Here is a 6,190-nt window from a genome sequence, read left to right on the forward strand (position 1 = left end):
TTAAAGCTGTTATTGATGGTGTATTGCTCTTTCGTGTTAGTGAAAAGTTCTGGTCACTGGCTGATAAATACACTGTATGCAAGCTATTTCATAGTTTAAAAGGGGTCAAAAGGACTTTTTTGAAACAAAATACCCAACATTACCTGCAACCGTAGATGAACGAACAGAAATATCTAGAAATGTTATACAGAAGGCAATATCCAACGTTCAAAAACATCGGAAGATACAGCGAGAAGCTTACACCCGTTAGTGTCCTTCGGACACAATTAAAAGTAGGTAACTCGCTACTATCGTTAATATATCAAATATTCTGTAGTAAATGTTACTCAAATTTATTCTAATATATAAATAGATATTGAAAGTTACTACTTGTGTTACTCCCTTTTTATATAAATCATTATGTTAATCATAGGACAATTTTACGTGTCTAAAATAAAAAATATTTTCCTCCACTGAAACTTTTTTTCGACACCAGAGGAAGTGCTCATCGTCATATGCCGTTCAAGAAACTTTCGGTGGCGGAAGAAGGCTTTCAAATTGCTCCCCCTCCCCTTTTCCATTAAAATAAAGGACTTATTCTGGTGTGTCCACATCTCATTTTTCGGAGTAACGTGCTGATGAGTCTTATATGTCCTCTACTTAACATGAGTGGTCTTTGAACTCGAACACTTTCTGTAAAGTGAACCAGAGCACAAAATTAGAGAAGAAGATTCAAGAACATGAATTATTTCACTTTGTAGGGTATCTGTAATGAAACTGTAAAGGATTCATAATGTCAGTGTAATGAGGCCGTTAAAAGTAAGAATACGAAAATTGGGAATTTAGGAGTAATTAATGTAATCACTTCGGTTTTCGAAAGGAGTGTGAGGTAGCAAATTCTTATTTTGTTATGGTTTTGTTTACAGGTAACTTCTTCTTTCTATCGTTTAGCTAATCTGTCAGTTTTCAGTTTACACTTAAACGCTAACTCACCTCCTAGCTAATCGAATTAACTTTCAGATTCTACGAGTTATCAGACTGACACCAGTTTCCCATATCGGTGACGTACAGATATTTATGTTGGTAAATAGTATGTAAATAATGATTATATGAATTAATCTGTTCTAACTAGTTAATTAATTATTGCAGCTTAGCTTGTCTCTGAACTCGAGGATTTTCCATAACTTGAGCCGGAAGGTAGAGAAGTTGAAGATTGAAGAATATGAACGGATTTTCTTTGTAAGGTATATGTATTTAAACTGTGCAGGATTCATGATGTCAGTATCACACGGTCGTTAAAAGTAAGGATAGGAAAATTGGTAATTCAGGAGTTATTAATCACTTCATTTTTCGAAAGGGGCAAGGAGTGTGAGGTAGCAAGCTTTATTTTTTATTTCTTTATGGTTTTGTTATCAGTTCACTTTATTCTTTCTATTGTTTAGTTAATCTGACATCAGTTTCCCTATCTGTGACTTGTAAATAATAATGTCGGAGAAGAGTGTAAATAATGTTAAAATACATCTTTAATTTCTTGAATATAAACCGTGTCATGAGCTTCAATAAGTTTGTTCACGAGAGTTAGTGGAGAAGTATCTGTTATTAGATGTTTTGTATAATATTTCAATAAATAAAAGAAATTAGAAAAAGAAAGCATATGCACAAAACTCCTGTTATTAGTGGTATATTCTTTCATGTTAGTACAAGTCCTAAACACTTTCATATCCATAAGCTCTATACGAATTACTTAATAGTTTATAAGGTGTCAAAGAACGATGTTTTGAAGACAACCAACGAACACAACTATTTCAATACGTTATACAGAAGACAAGATACAATGTTGATAAGCTAGTAACGGTAAGTCACAACTAAAAGTAGTTAACTTCCAAATGATATTATTATAAATACATCCATTATCTTCTGGAGTAAACAATTTTACTTAAATTTATTTTATATTGAATTGGACTGTCCAAACTCACTGGTTGTGATTAGTTTTTTTGTTAATTTAAAAGATATAATTTTTTTTTCTCCAGTTAATTCCTTGACACCATTCTTATCCTAGGTATTTTCACAAAATTGAAGGCTTGGAGATTTGCCCAACAAAATAAACAACTAATTCTGGTGTATCCAAATCTCATCCTTAGACAGAACATGCTAATGACTTTTGTCTTCTGCTCAACCTAGCTGATCTCTGAACTGAACTTTCTGCAAGTTGAACCCGAATAGGAAAGTAGAGAAGATGAAGCTCAAGATTCAAGAATATGAATTATTTCTACTTGTAAGGTTTCTGAAACTGTAATGGATTCATAGTGTCAATATAGTGAAGGCGTTAAAAGTAACGATACGAAAATTGGGAGTTTCGGAATGATTAATATAATCACTTCGGTTTCCGAAAAGGGAAGGAGTGTGAGATAGCAAATTCTGTTTTTGTTATTCTTTTGTTTACCATTCAATTATTTCTTCTATCGTTTAGTTAATCTGTCTATTTTTAACTTTCATTTAAACGCTAACTCACACTCTAGTTAATCACATCAATTTTTTTTAAATTGTATGAATTATCAGACTGACCCCAATTTTCCATAGGGGTGACATACAGATATTAATGTTGGGAAAGTGTGCGCATGAATTCTGATCTCTTGATGTGAGTAGTTTAGTCAGTTATCACAGATTAGCTGGGTTTGGAACCCAAGGACTTCCATTAAACTGAATTAGAGCCGGAAGCTAAAGTTCAAGCCGAATATAGAAGATAATGTAATGATTTTTCCTTGTAAGGTATCTGAAATAAAATTGTTAAGGAATGACGATGTCAGTATCATGAGGGCGTTAAAAGTAAGGATACTAAAATTAGGTATTTTGAACAGTGATTAATGTAATCCCTTTCTTTCTAAAGGGGGAAGGAGTGTTAGGTAGAAAGTTTAATTTTTATTTAATTTTGAATTTGTTAACCGTTCTTATATTATTCATTCTCTCGTTTGGTTAAGTTGTGAATATTTAGTTTTAAATTTAAACGCTAATTCACAATCTAGTTATTCACATCAATTTTAAGTATTGGACTGACACCAGTTTTCTATAACGGTGACTTGTAGATGTTAATGTTGTTAAAGAGCATGTAAATAATGATCACATGATTTTAAATCTCTTGGTCTAAATAGTTAATTATTGCATCTTAACTGGTCTTTGAATTCCATTTCCTGTAACCAGAGCCGGAAGGTAGAGAAGCTGAAGATGGAAGAACACTACGATTGTTCTTTGTAAGGTATATGTACTTAAACTAGGCAGGAATCGTGGTGTCAGTAGAAGGAGGTCGTTAAAATTAAGGATACGAAAATTGGGAATTTATAAACGGTGATTAATGTAATCACTTTCTTTTTTCAGAAGAGGGAAGGAATGTGAGGTAGCAAATTCTATTTTTATTTCGTTATGGTTTTGTTTTCAGTTAATTTATTCTTTCTATTGTTTAGTTAACCTATAAAATGTTCAGTTTTACGTTTAAACGCTACCTCTCATTCTAATTAACTACGTCATTTAAAGCTTCTAAAAGTTGTGAGACTGACACTAATTTCCCGTATCAGTAACTTTCAGATTTTAATGTTGCAAAAGAGTATGTAAATAATGTTCCAACTTGTTGGAAATATTGATACTATCACGAGAAATAGTAAGTGTTATTGGTTATTTAAAACATTATACACTGTAGTTTTGTAAATATTGTATCTTATAATTCCTTTTATTTATAGAAATATTAATCATGATATTTATGGTATATTTTTCTTTCTAGGTAGAACAAAGTTCTGGCAATGGGAATACCCATAAACTACATCTGAACTACATAATTAGTTTTAAGGGGTCAAAAAAAGGACTTCTTTGAAACAACTGACAAAATACCCAACATCACCTTCAACCGTAGAAGAACGAACAGAACTATTTACAGATATTAAACAAATATTATCCAAAGTTTAAATGCATCGAAATATACAGCGAGAAGCTTACAACCGTTAGTATCTTTCCGACACAATTAAAATTTAATTTTCTAACGCTGTTATTAAGAATATATTTATTGTCTTTATTAAATTTTCTTATTCTAAAATATATTCTCGTATAGAATGGACTATCTAAACTTATTATTTATATTACTATTTTTTTTTTTTATATTGAAAAAAAATCAATTCAATGGTAGAACAATTTTACTTCTCTAAATTGAAAAATATTTTCTCAAATTATTTCTATACCAGAAAATGCTAATCGTTCTATATCGTTACAGAAAAAAGGCTTGGAGAGCGCCTCCCCTCTACATTAACAACTTATTTCGACGTGTCCACATCTCTTCCTTCGAACCAACGAGTCATGTGCTCAACCTAGATGGTCTTGAAACTCGAGCACTCCCTGTAAGGTGAACCACAGCAGGAAACTAGATAAGATTAACCTGAAGAGTTAATAACATAAACAATTTGTCCTAGTATCTGTACTTAACTGTGGAAGGGGGGGATTCATAATGTCAGTATAACGATGACCTTAAAAGTAAGAATACAAAAATTTGGAATTTATACGGAATGACTTTATCATCTCTTTCTTTGTCTAAAGCGGAAGGAGTGTCAGGTAGCATATTCTATTTTTATTTTGTTATGGATTTATTTACCGTTCATTTATTATTCATTCTATCGTTTAGTTAACCTCTGGATTTTTATTTACACTTCAACGCTAACTCGCCTTCTAGCTAATCTCATCAATTTTGAATTTATATGAATTATTAGACTGACATCAGTTTCCCATATCAGTGAGGTACAGATATTAATATTGGTAAAGAGTATGTACAAAATTTATTTAATTATTACAAATTAACTGGTCTTAGAACTCTAACTTCGTTAAGCTGAACTAGAACCTAATGCGAAAGTCGAATATATAAAAAATGGTTTCTCCTTGTACTATATCTATAGTTAAACCGTGTAGGATGTCAGTATAACGTTACAAGTAAGGATTTAATTTTAAACTGAATAATGTAATCACTTCTTCTAAAGGGGAAAGAGTGTGAAATAGAAAGTTTAATTTTATTTCATTTTGGATTTGTTTACATTTATTTCTCATTCTATCATTTAGTTAATCTATAAGTTTTTAATTTGCACTTGTTATTCCCATAAATTTAAAATTTTGATTATGAGACCGACACCAGTTTCTCATAGCGGTGACTTATAGATGTTAATGTTTGTAATGAGTATATAAATAATGATCATATTATTTCAAATCTCTTGATCTAATTAATTATAGCAACTTTGCTGGTCTTTGGACTTAACTTACCGTAACCTGAATCTGAGCAGAAGGTAGAGAAGCTGAAGATCGGAGAACACTACGCTTTTTCCTTGTAAGGTATAAGTACTTAAACTGGGCAGGATTCATGGTGTCAGTATAATGAGGTCATTAATAGTAAGGGTACTAAAACTGGTAATTTATAAGAAGTGATTAATGTGATCACTTCGGTTTTCGAACGGGGAAGGAATACGAGGTAGCAAATTCTACTTTTATTTCGTTATGGTTTTGTTTTCTGTTCATTTGTTATTCTTTCTATTGTTTAGTTAACCTGTAACATTTGTTTTCCGTCTAAACGCTGCTTCGCATTCTAATCAGTTACGTCATTTAAAGTTTCTAAAAGTTATGAGACTGATACCAGTTTCCATTACCGGTGACTTGCAGATATTAAAGTTGTAAAGTTTTTAATGTTCTGAATAAAGACTTTATCATGAGTTTCAATGACTTTTCTCACGTGATAGTGATCAAATGTTGTTATTCGATGTTTTAAGTTTTATACACGTCTTTGTTCCATTCCTTTTGCTATTTCTTTATATGAATATTAAACCGTTATTAATGGCATATTGTTCTTTCGTGTTAGTGGAAAGTTCTGGCCACTGGCTCATTCATACACTGTATGCAGGCTATTTGATAGTTTACAAGGAGTAGAAAAAGGACTCTTTGGAAACAAAATACCCAACATTACCTGGAACCGTAGATGAACGAACAGATCTACCTAGAAATGTTATACAGAAGGCAATATCCAACGTTGAAAAACATGAAGATACAGCGAGAAGTTTAAACCCGTTAGTCTATTTCGGACAAAATTAAACTTGGTTAACTCACTACTATCGTTAAAAATACATCAAATATGTTCTCGAGTGAATCTTACTGAACTTTATTCTAAGACTGAATGAAAAATTAAATTAAAAGTTAA

General features: G+C 31.6%; 1 long non-coding RNA gene across 1 annotated transcript; it reads left to right on the plus strand.

Annotated features, from left to right (window-relative positions):
- The first annotated feature begins 1,236 nt into the window (after positions 1-1,236).
- LOC111084512 lies at positions 1,237-5,914 on the plus strand. Its single transcript, XR_002609598.1, has 3 exons — positions 1,237-1,280; positions 5,236-5,288; positions 5,855-5,914. It is a non-coding gene; the product is annotated as an uncharacterized LOC111084512 (long non-coding RNA).
- The last annotated feature ends 276 nt before the right edge of the window (positions 5,915-6,190 follow it).

Source organism: Limulus polyphemus, unplaced genomic scaffold (assembly GCF_000517525.1).
Source record: "Limulus polyphemus unplaced genomic scaffold, Limulus_polyphemus-2.1.2 Scaffold77696, whole genome shotgun sequence".
NCBI classification, from domain to species: Eukaryota; Metazoa; Arthropoda; class Merostomata; order Xiphosura; family Limulidae; genus Limulus; species Limulus polyphemus.